This window comes from Neltuma alba, unplaced genomic scaffold (assembly GCF_004799145.2).
Source record: "Neltuma alba isolate B1F8T4 unplaced genomic scaffold, ASM479914v2 tig00012121_pilon, whole genome shotgun sequence".
Taxonomy (NCBI): Eukaryota; Viridiplantae; Streptophyta; class Magnoliopsida; order Fabales; family Fabaceae; genus Neltuma; species Neltuma alba.
Window position 1 is genome coordinate 220790 of NW_021636673.1, and position 25323 is coordinate 246112.

Sequence of the window (25323 nt, forward strand, 5' to 3'; positions counted from 1 at the left end):
AAACGTACAAACTGATAAATCAGTTTAATATAAACTATAGAGCTCATTAGTCAAAAGTCAACACTTTCAAATGAGCGTTACATGCAGAGTCTAAGATGTCTCGAGCCTCCTCGCGGCCCTATCATACCAGATAGTAGTAATTAAAAGTATTCTTTTACATCATGATAGTAGATGAGCCCTATGTGGCAATATATAACAAGTCAGCACATAGAACAAAAGCAGAGAGGCTATACAAGCTATAACAGCACACTATGCCTCCAGAGCCTTCCCTGATGGGCCACCACCTGAACTATCGCCTGAAAATGTTAAACCACGGGGTGAGACAAACGCCTCAGTAACCAACTTTCCAACTCATCATACATACTAACATGTGCTCGTGAGGTGTCAAGTGGGATAATTATTAAATCTCAATATCTATATACCAATGAAAATACAAATATGTATACTCAAATAATCTCAATCATCCAAACCCTCATTACGAGGACTAACACACAAGCCACGTAAGTCTATCCCTTACTATAGGGGATCAAACCGACCTATAGGCCTATCCCACACTTTGGGGGATGATTAAGTAGTCTCAAAGGTCCATCCCTTATTATAGGCCTATCCCACACTTTGGGGGACGAATAAAAAGCCACAAAGGTCTATCCCTTACTCTAGGGACGAAGGAAGAAGCCAACCAATGTGCACCAATGGCGGCCTTACCACGTGGTAGGATAGCGCTCAATCCAAAATCCAAATAACAACCTACCATTCAAAATATAACAAAAATGTCTTAATCTTTTCCCAGTATAATCCATAAGATATAAATCATATATCTTTTCCAAACTTCTCAATCACAATTCCAAAAATCCCACAAGACAATTTTCATAGCTCAAAAGATATAATTTATCTACTTGAGTTTCAAATAACAAATCATTATACCAAAATAGCAAAATACTCACAAACAACATATTAGCACATATAACAAGTGGAAAGTGGTTACCTCTCGCCAAAGCAATACTAAGGATTACCACAAGGTCAATCCTTTGCTCAACCAATAGTTAATCTACACAATTAATATAACCACATATTACTATAAACTAATTAATTAATTACACTTCTTTATATTAGTTAAATTTCTAATTTAATTAAATTTTTATTCTAAATTCCTGCAACTCTCATAACCCAAAAATTATTAAGTATTTTAGAAACAACTTAAAATTTCTAACAACCCAAATTATTTATTTACCACCTCCAAATTATTTACCTTAATAAAAAGGATTTTCAACAATTTCCAAATATAAAATTATTATGTTATAAATTCTAAAAATCTTCATTTAAGTTTAAACCTCAAAATCAAACTATCAAAAATTCAATAATACTTTAAATATTTATAAATAAATAATCTAATCAAAACTTTAATGGTATAACTACCATATATATATATTTCTGTAAATAATAGACTTTTTAGCTACAATAATTATTTTAAAACCTCTAGGCACCCAATAAATAAAACTAAACAGATTAAAATCTCAATAATATATCAAACAATCCAAATAAATTATTTAACTTGAATTTAATCGGTAAAAATATGGTATATCTCATAAATAACAGATTTTTAACTAAATAAATTAATTTAAATACTAAAACTAACAAATAGAGAAATCTGAACCGATTAAAATTAACAACTCATTTATTTCTAAATTTCTATAGTCATCTTTTGTCAAAACTCAATACTTAGATCATATATAAGTCTCAAAATTTTCTCTAATAATTACAGTAATAATGTAAATAGGAAGCTTAAAATATACAAGAAATATTTATAAAGAAAGTTTGATAAAAAGAAGTAATTTTATGTACCTAAAATATCTGCAAAGCTTGCCCTTCCTTTACCGGTATGCTCCTTTCGCTCTATCTCTCTTTCTCTCGTTCCTCACCCACTCTATCTCTCTTTCCTCCTTGCGTCTGATGCGAGAAATGAATTTGGGGGAGGGGTATTTAACAACCTAAACATTTATTGAGGGGGTTGAATTCTACCGCAACCCCCTCCAAATTTCCACCTTCACTGTCAACTTTCCACCGAATTCGGTGGAAAGTTGACTTATTATATATATATAATAATATATTAAAATATTATTATTTTATTATAATAATAAAATATATTTTTTTTGAATTTTTTTTATTATAATAAAATATTATTATATATTTTTACATAAATCCTAAAAATTAATTTAGGATATTACACCATTCATTTAAATCTTAAAAACCAAACCCCTTTCATTACATTGCATGGCGTTTAGTCTAGCTTAGGTAATTAATAAAGGCTCACAAAAGTGAAACGACCCGAGTTTGCACTATACTGCATAACTTGGATTTATTTTTGATTGAGAACCCCAAGGCGAATGACAAAGGTCCACATCAAATGGCACCGTTGCCAGGGAGCCAAGCAATTGGTTCCTTAGGCTAGTTAATTGTCAACTTTGGTTGATTGGGGTTTTGTGAGCCTCTTAGGTTACATTTTTGCATTATGCATAATGGTTCTTGCATTGCATAAAAATTTTGAGATATACAAACAAAGATCTTGATTTTGATTTTTCCATATAGTTTCATACATTTCATAGCATTCTTTGCAATTTTGAGTTTCTACTGCTTTGTGTTTTTGCTGCATTGTTCCGGTTTTCTCGCTATCTGTGACACCTTCGCCGCGGACAACTTTGTGTTTCACCGCGGTGTAGTGTGTTAAACCAGATTCCATTCTCCCCCTCTGGACATCTCTGCTACGGCAAACCTTTCCTTTCGCCGTGGCGAAGGGTCCCCTATTAAAAAAATTTTTTTTAGCTTCTTACCCTATTTCTTTTTAGGTTAGGCTTTAGAACTCTTTGGGAATTGATTATTTTGCTTTCTTATGGCTTGGTTTAGTAATAACCTAGATCCATCTGATCACCCTTCCTCTTTTATAGGTGACAACACTCTGATGGGTGATGATTTTTCTCAAGGATTTAATTCGATACAGTAAGAATTGGATCTTCTTCGGGCATACTTTGATCATGAAGAACATGGTGGGACTTATCAAGGATATGATACACCCTATCCTCATCATAACTATAGCCATGAATGGATGAATGACCCTCCACATTCCCTTTACCATACCTCTTCATTCCACTCACACCTAAATCAATATCCACCACCAGAACCATATTATGACTTATTACCTTCACCATACGATCCACACTTTGAACACCTTCCATCACATCATCCATATCATGAGCCAAGTGTCACACCTTGATAATTTTATCCTAATTGATGAATGATTTGATATTGATTAAGGTCAAATAGTATAGTAGACTGGTAGAGGATCCAGGCTATGAGGAAAAAATCAGGATAGGGACATAACGGTCATTTTTTAAAAGATCAGTCAAGAAAGGGTAGTATTGGAAATAATGTTCGAAATTCCTGAAAATTCCCAAAAAATCATGAAAAATAGAAAGGAGGGTACAAAATAATTTTTGAGGCTTAGAAGATGAATATAGGATAAAAAATAATTTATCAGGGAATTATTTGTAATTATTGGAATTTTTGGTTAATTAAGGAAAATTAGCCAATTTCCATTATTTAAAATATATGGAGGCCTCAAAAATTCAAGAAAAAATAGGGATAAATTATGTGACATATTATCCTTATTTATAAAATTACTTCCCACCCTTGGATGTACAGAGGTTAGCTTAAAGAATATTTATTATTGAATTATTATCGGTAGAATATTGATTTTGATGGAATAAAATTTAGAAAATTATAGAGGGAGGTAAAACTTGAGAAAAATCATGGAATACCCTTGGAATGAGAGGAATTTAAGGAGGTGTTGAAATCAAAATTTTGTGATAGTAAATTGGACAGGATTGTTAGAAAATCGGACCGAAAATACACAAATAATCAGTGGATTGCACTGAATATTGGATGAGTCATTTTTCTCCCAATTTTTAGAGTAATATTTCGGCCAAAAATAAGGGGGAGGACAAGTTTGGAATTTTTCAAATTGTTCAAGGGCATAAAGGGAAATAAGAGACAAAACATTAAAATAATATTTTATTACCACATGAAAATCACATGGTGAATAGGTGTCCTTCCATGTGTTATGATTTTAAGGCTTGTGCTCTAAGATTTGTCCATGTGTAAAGTGGAAAAAAATGGACGGCCGAGATTGCATCTTTTTCTCCAAGGGCATTGTTGGCATTTTGAAAAATTCAAGCCTATAAATACCCCCCTCACCCTTCACATTTTGGCCAAGAGGTGTTGCTAGAGAGGGAATGTTTTGCTCTTAAGTTCTAGGAGAGAGAAGGAAAGAAAGAAGAGAGAGAAAGGGAGAAAGAAATATTAGATGCCTCTAATCGCCAATTAAGAGCTAATTAAGGTATGTTTACCTCCTTAAGTGTTAATTATTTTTAGTTAATGATTTATTTGAGGAAGATTAGGATTAATTACCTTGATTAATTATGGTTTAGTGATAGCTAAGATTAATCATGTTATTTGATTAAAGATTAGTAAGTAATTAAGGTTAGCTACCCTGATTAATTAGTGATTAGTTATGCTATTTGAAGGAGGATTAATTATGATTAATCATGTTGATTAAGGAATGATTAAAGGTTAATCATGTTGATTAGAGAATAATTAATGGTTAATCCATAGGGGATTAGTAACTTAATCTTAGAGGATTATGTTGAACTAATAATTATGTGACTTGAGGACCTTAATTAAATATTGGATTAAGGGTTAGTGATTAACCAAGAAAGCATGATTAATCATGGATTAAGGAAGAATTCCAAGACCTTAACTGAGGATTAAGGCTTGGTCAAACCAAAGTCAAAGGATTAGGAAAGGTATACAGAAGTTATAAATTAAAAGGCAAAAGGCTAGTGTTATATTGAGAAAGAATTGTATACTGGATATGGAATTTACCATACCCTTACTGTATTGTTGATAGGCAATTTATGGAAACCTAGGAGGACCTCAAGTAAGGAAAACAAGGAGGAAACAGTAAGCGTGGAACTGAGGTAGTGTGAACTTGCAATTATTTGTTTGACTTGCATTTGGTGTTTCTACTATGTGTGTTTATGTGCCATGAGAATGTTTATGTACAGATGATGTGAACTCCTTGCAATGCATGCCTTGGCTCTTGCATGATTGAGTTTTGACTAGAACGATTATATGCTCCATGATATGATGACATGGATACAGAATGGTTATGGCATGGCATAAAGACTAGCAATGTTATTTTACTGCATGTAGCATGACATCTTATGCATGTTGACCTGATGGTTGTATGTTCAATGCTACTGGGATTTCTATGAAATCTCATTCCTCCTATAACATGATATCCTAGGTGTCACTACTTCCAAGGAGAAGGAAAAAGAAGTAATCATGGCTTGAGGAAATTATGATCTATGTATTGTATTATATGGTTTAAAACCTTTCTTTTCCAAGCCATGTAAGCATATTCTGATCATGAACGCATAACATGATACCCTTTTTGGATGTATATTAATGGTAGAGCAGCTTTATATGCGAGTATGGTATGCTTATAGTGAAAAACGAAATGGTGCTAGAATTTGACCAAACTTTGACCAATTAAGACCCTAGTCAAATGGTTGAAATTTTCCCTGAAATTTGGCATGCAAATAGATCTTATTTTTCCCTTTAAAATGAGTGGTAAAGCGTCACAATCGGAGCTCCTTGTAAGAAGTTATGCCTTTTCGAAGTTAGGCAAAAATCCTGGAAACTAGAAAAATGACAAAATGAACAGTACTTTTTGAAATTAAAATCGGATGCGTTTCTGATTAAAGAGGAACCTAAGGTCATATTTCCTTGGTAGATGATGTTAAGAGCTTCGAGTGAGACTTAGAACAACCTTGTTTCGATTTTTCTAGAATTAGTTATGATTTTCCAAAGTTATGCTAAGTTTAAGGTTACAGTGAATAGTAATGCGAGAAAATAAATTTTTAAACTCAGATTTTTCAACCCGATAACCTGAGATTGCGCTTCTGAATATCTTAACTTGGCATAATATAAGGTCGCAAACGTAAGGTGTTACACCAAGTATTCCATCACAGGAACCCTATCACCAATATACTTCCTCATCTCACCAATCATTTCATGAACCATCACCATCATTCTATCCATGTTCCACTTCATATCTTGAACCATTCTCACTACATAATCCCTCCTTTGAACCACCTCCTCTACCAAATGACTGCTACCACCAACCCTCGTCCCAATCCATGTACCAAACCCTTCCCCAATCTCATGAACATCAATTCAGTGAACCTGACCCATTTCTTACTATTCCTAAAAAGGACTAGATATAATTTTTAAGAGAAGTTTATGACTACTTGAATTCATACTACCATGGATTGCTTGAAGAGGTAGAGATATTTGGAATCTCTAAGGAATTAGAGGAAGAGTTAGAAGAATGTCAGAGTGTATTGGGCAAGTTCTTGAGTGATATAGCACAAATTGAGTCTGAGATTGGGAAGGATGAATCAAAGTGTCCAGATTCACTCATACAAGAGACTGAGATGAAGCAAGAACATCTACAAACTAACAAGGACTTGTGCCCTACATCAGGTAATATTGCTCCTCTTCTTGAGGAGATTGACCCTTGTGCTATAACTACTATTCCTGTTGAAGTTACTGATGATGTGAGTGATGATGAGGTGGATGAGGAAATCATAGTTGAATCCCCTTATATGTTTCAAAATAAAAATTCTCACTTGAACACTTCTAATAGTAGTTGTTTAGTTGATGATGCTGCTTGCATTGTCACTGCTTCTTGTGTGAAGAACATGCTTCTCTTTCTAGTGCTAGATTGGATAGTGAAACTCATTCTGATTTGAATGAACCTTTATCTTGTTCTTGCAATGCTCACACTATATGCATGGATTGCATTGATAACAAAAATGATATACTTGTTGAGTGGTAAAAGCAGAACTTTGATAAAGTGTGTGCATTACCTTCTAGTACTGAAAGTACTAAAAATATAAAGCATGATGTTGATGTGAATTGCCTGAAAGATGATCTATGGAAAAATGTGAACCTAACCATTACCTTAAGAATCAAATTCACGATAATTCCATTGAGTTAGTAGCTTCTAATAATGTTGACAAAGGCTTTAACATTTCAATTGATAAAATCATGAATATCAATAAGTCTTTCCAACAGGTTTTATCTTGTGATTTGCCTCCTGATTTATCTTGCATTGTAAATAATAGTTTGCATAAATCTTTTTGTTCTTTCTCTTCTCTCTGTTTACACACTACATCTTGTGAATATGATAGTGATGTACTGTACTCCAACAACTATCAGTTGGATTCTTTAGCTTCCACTTCACATAAGCTTGAGTATTTCAAAAATTTAAATAAAAATTTGACTCCTACTGATAGGAGTACTATTGATTTCCTTGGTTGTGATAGTTACTTGGAGAGATTAACTTCTAAGCTTTCTTTATTTCATTTTTATCCTCTTTATGTTTCTATTTTTGGAGGTGGTACTGCTGTTAGTTCTACTTGCTTGTAGGACTCCACACCACCACAACTAGGGTAGATCAATGATGGAGAAGTGAGCACATTGAAGAAATGCATGTTTCTCATCCAGGATGAGAACTTCTCCTACAAGAGTTTGAAGAGATTTTGTTCTCACTAAGCCATCATCATTTTCACCAATAAAGACATAACCCTTAAAGTTCTTAGAGTATCTTATAAAGATATACTTTTTGCCCCTCGGCTTTAGCTTGTTATACTTATGGTGATAACTAACAATCATGAATGTAGGCCGTTGACCCCCATTGGTCTTAGGATGCTTAGATCCGGTTTGTGGTTTGTCCATGATTCATAAGGGGTTATGGTGACTGATTTAGAAGGCACCCAATTAAGTACGAATGTGGCAGTTAAAAGAGCATCTCCCCAATATGAGGTTAGAAGCTCAGCTTGTGCCATCGTTGATCTAACTATATCGAGGAGAGTTCTGTTTCTCCTTTCAGCAACTCCATTTTGTTAGGAAGTACCGGGGATTGTTAGTTACCTAACAATGTCCCTTTCTTCACATAGCTCCTTGAACTGATCAGAGAGGTATTCTCGACCTTGGTTAGTTCTTAAGGCTTTGATTCTTGAACCTAGCTGATTTTCCACTAGATTGACATATTTTCTAAAGCACTCTAATGCCTCAAATTTGTGGGAAATCAAGTAAGTATAGCCATATCGAGAAGAATCATCGACGAAGGTAATAAAATACCATGCTCCATGTAACATCTAAACTTTTGGGCCTAGAAGTATTAGAAATAGCCTGAATTGGATAGGCTACTAGACTCCTTTTGAGTAAAAGTCCCAAAGATGAAAAAGGAAGTCAAAGCAGTTTTAGGGACTAAACTGCAAAGTGAAAGTTTTCAAGGGCTCAAGTATAATCAAGACTAGAGGCTCCAGTGAAGTTTTAAGGGCCCAGAAAGAGAAAAGAGAGTAGAAACAAGCCAAGGGTTAAGTTAGAAAACTCAAAGAGAGGATTATATGAAGCTAAGTCCAAGCAGGGACTCAATTGTAAATTTAGAAAGTTATCACCAACAGGAGTAAAAATGGAAGAGTACACAGAGAATTCCAAGAAAATCCCTAAAAATGGGAAATAATATTTGAAAGCTCTTTTGTGAAGAGAAAAGGCGAAAATACCCCTGAGGCAACTTAAATGGAATTTATAAGGTTATGGCTAGTAAAAAAGTATACCGTTTGAGGTAATTATTTGAAATAGGAAGAGACCTAAAAAATGTACACAAAAATGAGGTTAAATGGTTAGAAGGTTCTACTGATTTATAAAATTAGTCTCGCAACCAAAAGGCTAGTGGCATGGCTTTAATAAATTAAAAAGCTGATTATGTCAATAAAAGGGTATTTTAGTAAATGAATTTTTATGCAAGGCTTAAAGAAGTGTTATGGCCTAAGAAAATTTATAGATATTCTCTAGAATTAAAAGAAATTTATGGAGTAGATAGAAGAATTTTCTGAGCTCCAAAAGGCCATAAAGAAAGTCAGAAAAACGTGGGCCAAGTAAATTCGGAGGAAACTTAGGGAACAAGTTTGATCAAACAGCTAAGATCTAATCTCCCTTCTCCTCCACCACATTTGTGACACTTGGCATCTTCTAGAAGAATGAGATAAGGATGATGCAAGAAGATGATGCAATGTTGATCTAAAAGTTAACTTGAAGTTTCAAGATTGCCCTTACTCTTTCTCTTGGCCACCAAGGGCATTTTGGTCCATTCAAGCCAAAGTTTTGGCTATAAATACCCCACCTTGGAAGAGTATTTTGGCAGCCATTTGTAGAAGCAAAACTCTGCCAAAATTTAGAGAGAAAAACGTCGGGGTGAAGGCCAAGAAGAAGGAACAAGATTCAAGCTTCAAGATCAAGGTATGTGATGGTTGTAGCATCTGATTTGATGCCTATTTTGAATAAGTTACTCTTTGTATCTGATTCTAAAATTTGACATGATTAAAGTACACTCTGTAAGCTTTAGAACGCTTCATTTGGATATGTGTATGATTTATGGTGATTTTTCAAAGTTAGGGTTTGAAATTTGAAAACAGTGTTTAACCTTTGAAAGAGTGACGAATTCTATACAATTATGGCACTGTTCAGCGTAGAACTTAAGGAGCTTTCAGTGGGACTTGGAACCACTCAGTTTTGATTTTTCTAGAATTAATTATGAATTTTCAAAGTTAAGCAAAAATTCTGGAATTTCTGCATGAACAGTACCCACAAAGCAAAATTTTCAGATTTGATCTTCTTGAATCTAAGGCCATCTAAAGTGGTCCTAATTGACAAGAAATAGATCATAAGGATGGGAAATGATAAGATTTATGTTAGAAAAGCTAGAAAGAAAACCCTAAAACCAAGAGAAAGGGTTGAGGTTCAAGAGAGCTAGTCTTGAATATTATGTAAGCTAGTGGTCCTAATGGATTGTATGATCATTGTGACTATGTTTAGGACCTTGGAACATCCAAGAGGATATTTGATGATGTTAACTGAATGCCCACATGGTTGGAAAGTCAAGGGAGTCAAAGGAAGAGTAAGAGGAAAGCTTGAGGTGCAAGGTAGTGAACTTACCTATTGTCATTGCTTGATGTTGTATGCTTGGGTATTGCAGTGTACATGTTATTGAATGTTATTGTGATATGTTTTAGCTACTGTAATTGCTATTCATGATGAGTAGATTATGTCTCTATGGCCATGCATTAAGAAGTTAGCTTTGAGCATGCTAATATGTCACTAATTAACAAGAGCATAAACAAGTTGTATGTAGTGCATTAGCATCTATCTAGCATGATTAATATGGTATTGTTTGCTACTGAGATTCCCCTGAATCTCACCCCTCCCTAACCAACCATTTAGGTCAACCAATGATGGGCAATAATGGCATGAGAAGCAAGGAGAAGAAAGTGGAGAATTGTTTATGTTAATGAATGATATTATTATTCAACGTGTAATTCTCCTGTTATATAATTTATGTTATGGATGGCTATGATGCCATGTAATTAATTATAATATTTATGGCATGAACAAAAGTGTATGAGCATGAATGGAAAAGAGTAAGCCCATGTTATGTATGCCAAGGAAATAAAAAAAATTAAAGTAAAGAGATGTTAAGGGATAAAACGTAGGTCCTAAAGCAATGAGTTTGTAGCTCCAGTTTGACCTATGAAACGAATGAGTTAAGTCACGAGATTTGGCAGACTCATAGTACACATCCCAAGCTTTAAAATGAGAGGTAGATCACCTCAATTGGATGTGTACACAAGGAGATACGAATTTCTAAAATTGAGGCATAGAATCTGGAAGTTCCAGATTTTATGAAATGAACAGTAATATTTATTGATTAAACTGTATGAATTGGGCAGGGATAAGTCCAATTGGATTTTTTATACTAAAGAGCATTGAAAGAGCTTTCTGTAGAATTTTAGAACACCCCAATACGATATTTATGGAAATAGTTATGAATTTTTTAAGTTGGACCTGTAATCTGGAAATTAAATAGTAAATAGTAACCCGAGTAATTATGTTGAAATTTTAAATCTATGGGCTTGTGTCGTGATCTGCTTGAACCATAACACTTACGAATGCGTGCTCTGAGGGGTTGAAAGTAGGACGTTTCACTCCGTGACCTGCCCTAACAGTCATTGGTCCGCAAATATCAGAGTGTACCAGTTCAAGAGCGTTGTTAACCCTGGTTGCCTTTCCGAAAGGTTTCCTTATGCTCTTGCCACTAAAGCAATGTTCACACAGAGACATTTTCTTTTTGGACACATTTCCTAGTAAACTCTCTTTTGCTAGTTTGATCATTCATTCTTGACTAATATGTCCTAATCTAGCATGCCATATATCGTAATTGACATCAGAAGAAAGTGCATAGCAAGAACTAGAAAAATTATCATTGAAATTCTTTAAAACAAAGAAACCATCCGAAACATAACCAGAAACTAAAAAATTGGTCCCATACAAAATGTCTACTATGAAATCATGGAAAAAGACATTGAAATGAAACTTAACTGAAGAAATAACAAACACAAGATTTTGCTAGATTTTTGGAGCGTAAAGGACATTTTGTAGGACCACGGTTTTTCCTCCATGCAGGGTCAACTCACAAGTACCAATCCCTTTGACCTCTACTCTTGCATTGTTTCCAACATAAAGCCATCTGCTTCTTGCTAGTAACCGATGAAATTCTATGAAGTTGCCACGATCCTTGCTCACATGGTCTGTGGCCCCTGAGTCTATAACCCAAACAGGATTAGTTTTAGCAGTAAATGCAATATTAGAAACATAAGAGAAATGTGTGGAATTTGAATCCAATACCTTTTTCTGCTTAAGGTAATCCTTGGCATAATGCCCCTTCTATTGGCAAGCATAGCATTTGATTGTTACTATGTTTCGCTTCTTTCTTTCTTGCCTTTCTTGAAGGAATTCTTTCCCTTCTTCACTTTAGGGCTGCCTTTCTTATTTTGAGAGCCTTTACTTCTCTTGGACTGGTTTTGGGAGGTTGACTCTCCCTTTCCTTCAGTTAAATATGCCTTACTGACAGGTTTCATAGTTTCCATTCGGTCATCCTCCAGTTGGAGGTGGCGAGCTACATGAGTAAAGGTTTTTATACTCTCGTTATGAGTAACAGTATGCTTCATGGTGTCCCAACTTGCTGGGAGAGATCTCATGACAGCTTCAATCTGTTGCTCATCAGATAAGGTGCCTCCGGTTTACTTAAGCTCCTTGATCAAGTTCTGTATTGCCCTTAGGTAATGCCTTATAGGAGTGTTAGGACCCAGTTTGAAATTGTCAAGTTTGACGATGAGTCTCCTAAGCCTTGCAGCAAAGGTACCGTTAAATTCGGATTTCAGTGCCACCTATATGGCAGAGGCAGAAGGTGTGTTTCAAATTGTGCCAACACATCATCAGTCATGGCACTTAGCATAGTAATTTTGACGATGGTATCCCTTCTTTTCCAGGCTACGTAGCCATCTTGGTCCCTTCGTGATGCATTCACCTCAGGCTCTGGAAGAAAAGTTGTTAACACATCAGTGACTTCTTGTTCTTCTAGGACATATGATATTTTACGACGCCACATGCTGTAATTGTCTCGTTCAGCTCTACGAGGTCAGCTGTGATAGACTTGATTCCTCTTTGAGACATCATGCTATCACATAGACAACAATGCATTTTTAGTATTGGTATGCAACATACACGTTATTCAAGTAGGTCATAGATCGTCCGGGTGAGAGTCTTACCATTTTCATGATCAGAAGACAACTAGGTTGGCTCCCATCCCATTACTCCTGGTTAGGCTCTCATCTTTCTTATCTCTAACTTTCCTTGAACATATCCCTAATTTGATTTTTCCTCATGAAACTCCCACTCAAATAAAGCATTTATAAAAAAAAATTTTATTAATGAAGCATAAATGTTTACAAAGATTTTGGATAACCAAAAATAAAGTCTCAAAGAGTAAACATAAAATGAAAAAGGAAAAATAAACACAAACAAAAACTCATTCGTTCATGATATATTTTATCATAGGCTCTCTTAAACTCTCTTTGACGTCTTTCTAGCATCTACAAAGACTTTGTTTAAAAAATCCTTCACTAAATATGTGTCCCCTCCTTGCCAGTTCCTCTCTATATTGGATTACAACGTTTGAGAAAAAGAGTGTGTCCTGCTCATTGGTAATTTGTTTAGCATAATAGCTCAATTTTGAAAACAGACATTTTTTATGCCTGTATTCATCAGCATGCTTTTATGTTATTTGTTCAATTAAATTTATGTCCTTAGGCCTACAAACTTCTTCCTCTTGTTGGTAAGGAACACATTTCCTTTTACCACTGCTCCCCTCAGGTACATTAGAGCTCACTCATGATTGAGACGTTTTTCTTTTATTTGTACTTTCTTCAACATAATTATTTGAAGACTTTGGAGCATCAGAAAGAGGAGAATAACTTGGACATATTTCAAAAGAGTGGTTAGAATTTGGAATTGCCATTTCCTAAACCCAAGAAAAATAAAGTTTAAGTTAAGAGGGGAAAAATAAAAATAAAACATTTATTTACCATTTTTCATACCCAAAAAGTCATAAAAAATAAGCACATAATATATCAATTTGTAACTTATGATTTTAGAATATTTTAGGCCAAACAGGGTCCAAAAATAAGCCTCCATGTGCCCTCACGTGGCCCAAGAAGCCTTACAAAAGTTTTTTTGATATTTTTTTATTTTTTGATTTTTTATTTTTTTTTGGGTCGGGTTGGTCTACTGACCTGACTCTATAGAGGATCCGGGTCAAACAGACCCAAAACACAGCGTTTCACTTTTAAGTGAAACGCTACGTCCTGGCCAGCCCAAAAAGACACCGTTTTGGGTTGGTCAGGTCATCCCTGACCTCCAACCGAGTTAACCCAAACCCAGCTGGAGCTCTAGTGGGTCTATCATGACTCGCCAACTTCCAACCTTCATAACTTCCACCTCCGAGCTCCGTTTTACACGTTTTAGGTGTCTATGAACTTGTATTTTTGTGCTCTACAACTTTATGGGTTCATTTTCTTTAAAAAAAACCTTGTTTTTAAACATCTAAAAATTGGTTTGTATGGCTGATGTTGGAGCTTATGGAAAATAGATTCTGATTGCGTTTTTGAAGCTCACGGTATTACAGATAGCATTTTTAAGCTTCAAATATATAATCAGAGTGTGTTTTTGAATTTAGTTCACAAGCATATGATTAATGCAAAAAAAATGCACGGTTGGCACAGCAGAAGAATTCAAAAAAAAAAAGGCAATCCGTACAATATACACACCAATATAGAGAATGGATCAGGAAACATACCGGGTCGGATCTTGAGTCAGGTCGGTCAGATCTTCTGAGCTCACACTATAAGCTAGACTATAAAAGTTTAAGCTTTGAGTGCATAGCAGAGCACCTCTTTACAAGAAAGAATAAGAAAGAGAGTGAGAGATAGTAGGAAAGCTCAACTATTGGAGTGAGTTGGCTTGATGGGTGAAAGCCTCTATTTATAGCTTTTGTCAGGGGTATTTTGGGAAGCCAAAATATCCACTGAGCCCATTAGGTTAAATTTGAGTTAGAATATATAAATATATCTTTATCTCATAATATCATGATATTTGAATTCAAATCCAGAATCAATCACAATTAATTCTAAATATATACACTTAATATATATTTAATCTATACAATATAAATTAATTAAATTTATATATAATATAAATTTATTAAATTTATATCATAACCGATTGGATTTGATGCAGGATGTTTGACCGAGTTAAACATATCATAATCTTGCTTGGATATTTGACCGGTATATTCTCTTAATACCCAGTCAAATAGTCCGGCCCATCAAGGGTGGATCCAAGCCCAAAATCCAAAAATGAAAAATGCAAGTGAATTAATAACAAAAATAAGGGATTAACAAGAAACATAAAGGCATTGACAAAAAGATTGTTTTTGTGCCAGACCATTGTTGCTTTTTATCTCTTTGTAATAAATTTTCACTCATTATTAATCCCCTTACACTTCTTGTTAATCCCCTTATTTTTATTGTTAGTTCACTTATGTTATTTGATAATGCCCTTATATTTTTGGTTAAATCCCTTGTTTCTGTTGGTAATCATTTTATTTGTGTTGTTAATCCCTTTATTGTTGTTGTTAATCCTCTTATTTTTGTTGTTAACATCCTCATGTTTCTTGTTAATTCACTTACTTGTGCTATTAATTTCCTTATGATGGTTCTTAGTCCCCTTATGTGTCTTATTAATCTCGTTATTTTTGTTGTTAATCTTCTTACAATTCTTGATCATGCCATTATGTTTCTTGTTAACCCCTTTATTTTGTTGTTAATCCCCTTATTTTTGTTGTTAAGTCACTTACTTTTTTTTTTTGGGTTAATGTCCTTATATTTCTTGTTAAATCCCTTATTTTTGTTGTTAATCTTTTTATGTGTTGTTAATTCCCTTATTTTTGCTATTAACCCCCTTATTTTTGTTGTTAATCTCCTTATTTTTGTTATTAATCCTCTTATTTTTCTATCGCTAATACCCACATCCATGGCTATTTCTTCTTTCTTTTTCCCCCAAGGTCATTTTTGTCTTTTCCATGCAGAAATTAATTTCATTTCAGCCCTCCTAGCTGCAAGTTTCAAAATACTTTGGGGGCTAATGGAAATTTTTAGCTACAATTATCCTTATTTGAAATTTGCCTTCATTCTTTTGTGCCCATGTTTTCAAAGGAGAATTGACATGGGAGTATTTAACCCTATAACAATAGATTTGCTGTTAATCACTATGATAAATTATAAAGAAAAATATTTCGTTATAGTAAGTTTACCAATTCCATTTTCTTTTTTATCAAAGCCCTAGTAAGGTCATATAACCCAAAGAAAGATTTTAAAACTTTATGAAACGAATCTAATTCCGCTTTTATTAGAAACCTAGAGAGATGATGATTTTTATCATTCTCATGTTGCATAAGATCTATAACTAAGGAAAACTTGATGTCTACTATTGTAAAGTCAAAATATTGATCAAGAAGCTTAAGGCAATGATAAGTTAGTTTTTACAATAAATATTCATCCCTTGATCATAACAGTTATATCATTCTATTTTGGTTTTTTCATTTTCCTTATTATGGACTGTGGGAGATGAGAGTTTTTGTTGGGGAGAGGGTTTTTAAAATTAAAGTTAAGGAATGCTATGAAATTACATTTCAATAAAAGATTTATAATTAGATTATGATTCTAGTTGTGAGAATTAACATGTTAGATGTTAATGACTGTAGGATGGCAAATATCTCAAGCCAAACCTTCCTCCAACTACCTCACACAAGTCAACCGCTTAGATGGCCAAGAACTAAGAGACTTGAATCGCAATTCTAGAATAGGAAGACTTGCTATTGCAGATCATGCCATGAGCTAGTGACATAGACATGTGAAAGTCCAGGCCCATGTTGAAATTATTTGTATGGGAAGATGAATATTTTGAATGTTGATTCGTTGTTGTAGATGAAATTGGAAACTTGTTAATTATGAATTAGAAGTTATTAATTTAGAATTGAAATATGTTAACTGCATAATTGAACTTGTTGATTTTAATGCTCCATTGTGATCAAGTTTTATTCAAAGACTTATTATAAATGAATGTGTTATGAAGATATAAAGCTGTTAATTTAGAACTTAAACTTGTTACCTGTGTAATTGAATTTTTTAATTTTTAAGATTGCATTGTGATCAGATTTTATTTAAAAACTCACTATAAATGTGTTATGAAGATATACATATATTAATTTAGAACTTAAATTTGTTAATTGCGTAATTGAACTTATTAATTTTCAAGATTGTATTGTAATAAAGTTTTATTCAAAACTTACTACAAGTATATTATGGAGATAGAAAATTGTTAATTCAGAATTGAAATGTGTCATTTGCAAAATGAAACATGTTAATTCAAAGCTCTTTTTTGGTTTTTAATGAGAGGGGCATATGAATTTGAAGTTGTTAATTTAGAATTGAAATATGTTAACTATGTAATTGAACTTGTTAATTTTAATATTGTATTCTGATCAAGTTTTATTCATAGACTTACTGCAAATGTGTTATGAAGATATAAAGTTGTTAATTTAGAACTTAAACTTGTTAACTGCGTAATTGAACTTGTTAATTTTTAAGATTATATTGTAATCAAATTTCATTTAAAGACTTGCTGTAAATGTGTTATGAAGATATAAATCTATTAATTTAGAACTTAAATATGTTAATTGCGTAATTGAACTTTTTAATTTTTAAAATTGCATTGTAATCAACTTGTATTCAAAACTTACTACAAGTATGTTATGGAGATAGAAAATTGTGAATTTCAAATTAAAACGTGTCATCTGCGAAATGAAACATGTTATTCATTTCATAAAATTTTAAAATCTCTTTTTAAGTCATGTGACCTGATTAAAGGGTTGATAAATTTAATAACTCAAATAAAGATTTGGATTATTTAGGGTATTTTAAGAGATTTTTCCAATTTTTTAAAAATAAAATATCATTTATTAATAGTAATACAGGATAGTAATACAGGATAAAATTAATTTTATAGAAGGAATAATATTTAAGTTTTTCTTAAAAATTAATGTGACACCATTCACTCTTGCATTCTTTTCATCTTTCTTTGCTTCTTTTCTTCTATCAATGATGTCGTCTTCTAGCCACAAGAGTGTCTAGTTCTCCTTCTTTCTTGGGGATGAACCTTAAAGCTTAAGTTTCATGTATTATCTAGGGATTTAATGATTTCTTAGAGTTCTAGGTTTTGAAATTTCATTTTTGAGGCTTTGATTTTGGAGTTGATAATTTTTGTACTTTTTGTGATTCAATTTGTATTTTATGATTTGTTGGTCTTAATTTATATCTTGTATTCCTCTTTCAATTAATTTGTATTCGTTATTTATAGTATGAATTTGGGGCATGAGTTGATTGATTTTCTTGGATTTTCTTGTTGATAATTCTTTTAGAGGACAGATTATAAAATTGAATTGATTTATAATCTAAGTAGTTTTTATAATAATTATTTAAAGAGTAAAGTTGATAATTTGACTCAGTTATTTGCAACTCCTTATCATTTAAACTATGATAGACTGCTGTTTGTCCCTAGGAAGCATCATCATTGATAATTATCTCCTACCTTTTTCTCAAATTGTTTTCATTAAAAGCTTTCTTTTCTTACTCTTACTCAGAAAAAATTATTTTTTTCTTAAATTTTTCACAAAATTTTTCCCTCTCTCTTTTTTTCTTATTTTTTGCAATACATAGTTAGCTGAAAACTAAGCTTTCAATTGACTTTACGAGAGATTAACATGAGTTAAGCCTATGCTATATAGGTTTAATTTAGAATTAATTTGTGAGCCTAACGATAGGGTGCATTGAATTATCAAAAAAAAAAGAATCAATTAAGGAATATGGGTTAATGATATCAACCATCAATTTGAAAACCCAATATATATTGACTAAATTATAAGTTTCATTTTTTAAGTTTACATCAAGTTTCAGTTTAGTGCCTTGTAATATCTTAAATTTTGAACCTAGAAGTATAAGAAATACCTGAGATGGATACGCTACTAGACTCCTTTTGGCAGGAGTCCTTGGAATGGTTGCATGCAAGATAATTGTAACACCTCCTTTATTACCCATTATATACTAATTGGAACCATTATAACGCATTTCCCAGTGTTTCCAAGTGAAAAATTTCAATTTCAAAATTTTACATTTAATTTTGTCTGTACATTATTTATCCGAATTTGAGCCAATTTTGAAAGTTTACAACTAATTCTAGAAAAATCAAAACGGGATGGTTCCAATTTTCACGCAAAGCTTGCTAAGATTTTTATAGAGGAAAAATATTCATTGGGCTTAATTCCATCTAGAAAAGCATCAGAAAATTCAACAAAGTACACTGTTCATATGGTCAATTTCTGAATTTTCAGGATTTTAGCCCAATTTTGGAAGGGCATAACTCTTAGCACAAATCTCCAAATTTGATGGTTTATCACTTGATTTAAAGCTAAAAATGAGATCTATTGGCCTACAAAATCTCAGGTCCAAATGTCATCATTTGCTTATTATTTTGTGTCACCATTTTGTCTCTAATTTAGACAATTTTATCTCCTAATCACTTCTTTCTTGAATTTTATATTCCTTTTTCCTTTTTCATACTGTTAGGCATTCTACCACTCAATATTTCAACACTTGAGTATGTCATACCAATATAATTTACAACATATTATCATTCACAATCCATTACAAACTTGGCATAAAGTTTAGTAATACATCACATGACATTCCAAAATAACATAATGATCATCAAGCTTCTCTATCCCAATACCAACTCCTTGCCTTGATCCATGGATGAGCCACTTTCTAAATGATAAATAAATTAACATAAGGGGAATAAGATTTCATAGAAATCTCGGTAGCATTTGAATTACAATTATCATACAAATCAAGCAAGTTACAATGTGACATGTTATAGAACTTCAAGACATCCTCAAGTCACATAAAATCATATCCATCAATATGCTAGAAAAAGAACATTAACACTTCCACACTAACACAATTCAATGCATTTGGCCAAAGCATAAATCAAGGGTATCCAACCAACCAAGATCACAACATAAGTTTCTCAATCCAAGCAAACAACATATTATATTAAACAAGCAAGATAAACAATCAAATTATAGTTCAAAGTTACCTTTTATCACTTGTCCAATTTAGTCACCTCAAGGAACAATGATCCTCCTTGATTCCTCCTCACGAAGCCTATTAAATCAAGCATAAAAATAGGCCACATTAATAGTCAAACCACTTAAACACAATCCTTAAACTTTAAATTAACATTTCCTCCCCCTTTCTTTGATTTTTAATAAAATGATTCCTCCTTTAGAATCAATAACCTCATGACTCATCCCTACACAATTTTTCATGAGGAATTCAAATATAGAGTCAGATTTTCAAAAATCAAACTCCTTCCACATGAACAGTAGCTGGCCGAATATGGGGTATTTATTTCCAAAAATTTTATTTTTGATTCCTGTGATTTTAAACACTTTCCAACAACATATCCCTACACAAAAACACATTCTAAACCCATTGAAATCATTAAATCAAACCAAAAAAATTTCCTTCTACATGAATTAGTGCTAGGCCGAAACACACATATATAACCCTAGGTAGATTTTCTTCCAAAAACCAATCCATACACCACTTATATATGCTTATTCCACCTGATATTTAAGGTTTCTATCCTTCCTTAAACCTTCCATGGTCCCCCCAAATTTTGGCAACATTTTTCTTAATTTTTCATGTCAAAAACTCAACCAAAACTACTTTAAAGCTTGGGGAGAAGAGGGTTTTAACGTACCTTAATTTTTTCTTGATGTAAGTTGGATGATTCCTTGCCTAAAACACCTAAGAATTTTGGCCAAATGGAGCTAGAGTTATAGTGACAGAGTCTCTCCTTATTTTTCCAATTTTCTAACATTTATTTGTATTTTCCAAAAAGGCATATATAGAAAAATCTGATCTGTCTTCCCTCTCCCTATTTGGATGAAATTTGCCACCTCATGGGGGTTATGTGGTAGTTATCAAATGCTAGAAGAAGTCAGATTTGAACAAGTGGCCAATTTCTAGATTTTTCCAAGCATTTATCCCTTAATTTTGCATTCATTTTAATTAATTCTTGGAGTAGCCAGCAAGCAACGAAATTGGGCCCTTATTGGGCTCAATATGGGCCCCACAAATGGATTGGGCTGATCCAAAAATTTGGCCCACAATCCAAAACAAAATCCCAAACCAATTTGGAACTTTATCAATTACTATTTACTAGTAACCTTCTATAATTTTTTCAGACCTCAAAAAATTTATTTCTCTCCATGATAATTCACCTTTTAATATGATAATATTATGTAAACATTTTCAGAATTTTTTGCCACTTCTAAATATTTATTTTGAATTTTCTCTGATTAGGCCTTTATTAGTGTCACTGCGGGAAAATAAATTCTCTAAAATTTATTCCTGAGCTTTCAAGGCCTAAAACCAATTTTATAAATTCAAATAAATATTTAGATAATTTTTTCATATTTTTTCCAAACTTAGTGAGGCGTCCAACTCAATAAAATAGTTACTTTCCTTCAATTTTCTAATATTTTCCCAAAAAACTTCTGTTTACGAGAAATTCCATAATAATCTATTTTCACCATAATTTCATTTTTTGGGCCTCAATTGAGTTTTCAAAACCTTTAACCCATACTTTTCCTATTTTCAGGAATTTTCTAGAATTTTTCTCAAATTTTCCCGTTTTGTCCTTCTTAGACCGATAATTACAAAAATACGAGCCCAGACCTTATTGGGGTTTCACCTCAAAAGTTGTTTCGTCTCCCCGTTTAGTTTCTACATTGGCCTTTATCCCAATTTTTAATTCTCTATGTCCAAGTGAAATTTTTCAGAATGTGACAATAATGATTATTTATGGCATGCTAATTTGTAGTAAAAAGATAAACCTTCTAGCATAAAGCAATGAAATTGAGACAAAGCAAAATTGAATCAAATGAATAATTCTGCCCATGAAATTTTAGGAATAACTGAAAAATATCCTGAGCTTTAAAACAAGTGATTGATCATTTAAAATGAATGTACGTACTAAAAGTTATGATTACTCAAAATTAGGGTAAAAAACTGTAAAGTACTATTTTGACTATACAAATGGTATCACTTTACTTTTTTTTTTTATAAATGAGCAAGTAAATGACCTAATGAGTTTTTTTTTTAACTTGTAGAGAATTAAAAGAACTTTTAAATGGAGACTTGAACACCTCAATATGATTTTTCTACAATTAGTTATGAATTTTTAAAGTTAGACAAAAAAATCTAGAATTACTAAATGAATAATAACCTAAGAATCAAAATGTAAGTTTTTAATGTACACGCTTAATTAATGATTTGTCTAAACTATAGTGCTTCCAAGTGCATACTAAAAGGGGTAAAATGACGGATGTTTCATCCTTTAATTTAAAAAGTCTATCTTTAGCCGTTTAAACTTAACATCGTTATTCATTAATCTTACTAACAGAAAATGTTGACTCAAATATTTTAAAAGGATGATTCATATTTAAATACCGACATATAAATTTTCAGTTTAAAATATGTAAATTAAAAATATTTAAAATAAAATCTCACTTTATCAACAATTTGTATGCACTTTAATAATTATGAAATAAATAATCATCATTTCTCACTTCTATCATTGAAAAAATTGTCTAATAAGTGTTAAAAACTTATATTAAAATATTGAATAAAATACTCTGACCACTCTTCTGTTTTGTCTTGATTACACAGACCTCCTTTTATTTTTGAAAGCATACAGTGTAGTTCAGACTATTAATATTGTTAAATAATATTCTAAAACAATTTTTTAAATATATTTTTAGAATATTAGAATAAACCTTGTATACTACCTTACCCCTCATTATATTAAATCTCTAATTTATATTTTAACATTAATATTTATTAATGATCTATTAATATTTTTACTAAATTTACTAAATTTAGATGTAACTTTATAATTTAATTTGAAATATATATAATTACAAAACATTTTTCAGCTAACATATATATTTAAAAGATTACAGCACAAGTAAGTTTTAATAAATAAAAAAAATTAAACATTTAAATTTATTACAAAATAAAAATTTTTATTTATAAAATTGATTAAATTTGTAATATGGTAATCGATTTAATAGTATAACAAAAATATTAAAATATATATTAAAATTATTTTTTAATTTTAAATAAAGATATGTCATATATGATTAAATGATAATTATTAAGTAATATTTATATTAAGGAGGGACATTTTAGTTAAAATAATGGATCAATCTTATGATTTAGTGTACTAACGGCTGGTTAAATGAAAGTTGAATCTCAAAATTGGAAGAGAGAATTGTGCAATATGTATTTTGATTTTAAAGAAAATTCACATAGGTTTTCAAAATAAAAATAAAGTCTCTATAATTTTGGTTAAATAGAGGGGAGGTTGATATATTTTTTTTTATGAAACATCAAGGTATCCACTAGCGGATCAAGTGACTAATCCTTTTGCTAACTTGTAGGCACCTTGATAGTTGGGACAGCTGGCCCAGGGTTGGAGGTTAATATATTTTACTATAAAACATTTTGAAAAATTAGGACTATTTTAACAATTAGTGTTATTACTAACTTTTATACTAGGTCTAATATCATAATTTAAAAAGCTTATCATAGAAAACAGCTACAATTAAAAATACTTTTAAAATTATTATTTTAATGAAAATTTAAGAGTAAATCCAAAAAAAAACCGTGGTAGAAAATTCGGTTGTAGAAAATAATTATATGTCAGCATCTAAAGTTTAGGAAACCATGTATGAGTATATTTGACAGCACTTTTTTTCTTTTGTTTTTTTGTATAACAACATTTTTTTTCCCTAACAAACCATCAGTCTAATAAATATACCTTAATATCCATGTCTTCCCATATTTATTTAGGGAAAAAGACAGAAAAATGACAACTTAACTTCAAAATGACCAGAACGTTCGCTGAATTTGCAAAATGCCATTTTGGTCACATGAGACCAAATTGGCATTATCATGTCAAATGAAAAGACCAACTGGCCAGCCGGTCGTTGGAGCTCCGACGGTGGCAGTCACCGGAGCTCTAGTGACTGGTCAATAATTGGTCACTGGAGCCCCGTCGGTTGGAAAAAATTTTTTGAAAATTTTTACAACTTTAGTATAACGGTTAACAACTTTTGTGACGCTATTAACAACTTTAGTATAACAGTTAACAACAGGTTTTCTGAAAAATTCAACAAGCTCTGGTGGCCGGAAATAAATTTTTTGAAAATTTTTACAACTTCAGTATAACAATTAATAACTTTTGTAACGCTATTGATAACTTTAGTATAGCGGTTAACAACAGGTTTTTGGAAAAATTCAACAATAGGTCGCCGGAGCTCCGGTGGCCAAAAATAATTTTTTTTGAAAATTTTTACAACTTCAATATAATGGTTAACAACTTTTGTAACGCTATTAACAATTTCAGTATAGCAATTAACAACAGGTTTTCGAGGAAATTCAACAAGCTTCGACGACTAGAAATAAATTTTTTGAAAATTTTTACAACTTCAATGTAACAGTTAACAACTTTTGTAACGCTATTAACAACTTCAGTATATCAGTTAACAACAGGTTTTTTGGAAAATTTAAAAAATAACATTTTTACAACTTCAGTAATGTCGTTAACAAACTCAAAAACTTGTTGTTAACTGTTATATCAAAGTTGGTAATAGAATTACAAAAGTTGTTAACTATTATACTGAAGTTGTAAAAATTTTCCAAAAACAAGTAGTTGTTAAAGTTATAAAAATGCCATTTTTTCAAATTTTTAAGAAAACCTGTTATTAAATGCTATTCCAAAGTTGTTGATAAAGTTACAAAACTTGTTAACGATATTATTGAAGTTGTAAAAATACTACTTTTTGAATTTTTTGAAAAACTTATTGTTAGCTGCTATATTGAAGTTGTTAACCGTTATAATGAAATTATTAAAAAATTTTCAAAAAAAATTTTTCTAGCCGTCGTAGCTCTAGTGACCAATTGTTGAATTTCCCAAAAAACCTGTTGTTAATCGCTATACTGAAGTTGTTAATAGTATTACAAAAGTTGTTAATTGCTATACTGAAGTTGTAAAAATTTCAAAAAAATACCGGAGCTCCGGCAACCAATTACTGAATTTCCCAAAAAACCTATTGTTAACCGCTATATTGAAATTGTTAATAACATTATAAAAGTTATTAACCGTTATACTGAAGTTGTAAAAATTTTCAAAAAAATTATTTCCAACCACCGGAGCTTGTTGAATTTCTCAGAAAACTTGTTGTTAACTACTATACTGAAGTTGTGAATAGTGTGACAAAAGTTGTTAACTGTTATACTGAAGTTGTAAAATTTTTAAGAAAATTGTTTCTGTCCTCGAGAGCTCTGGCGACCAATTGTTGAATTCCCCCAAAAACCTGTTGTTAACCGCTATACTAAAGTTGTTAATAGCGTTACAAAAGTTGTTAACTGTTATACTGAAGTTGTAAAAATTTTCAAAAAATTTATTTCCAACCACTGGAGCTTGTTGAATTTTCCAGAAAACTTGTTGTTAATTGTTATACTAAAGTTGTTAATAGCGTCACAAAAGTTGTTAACC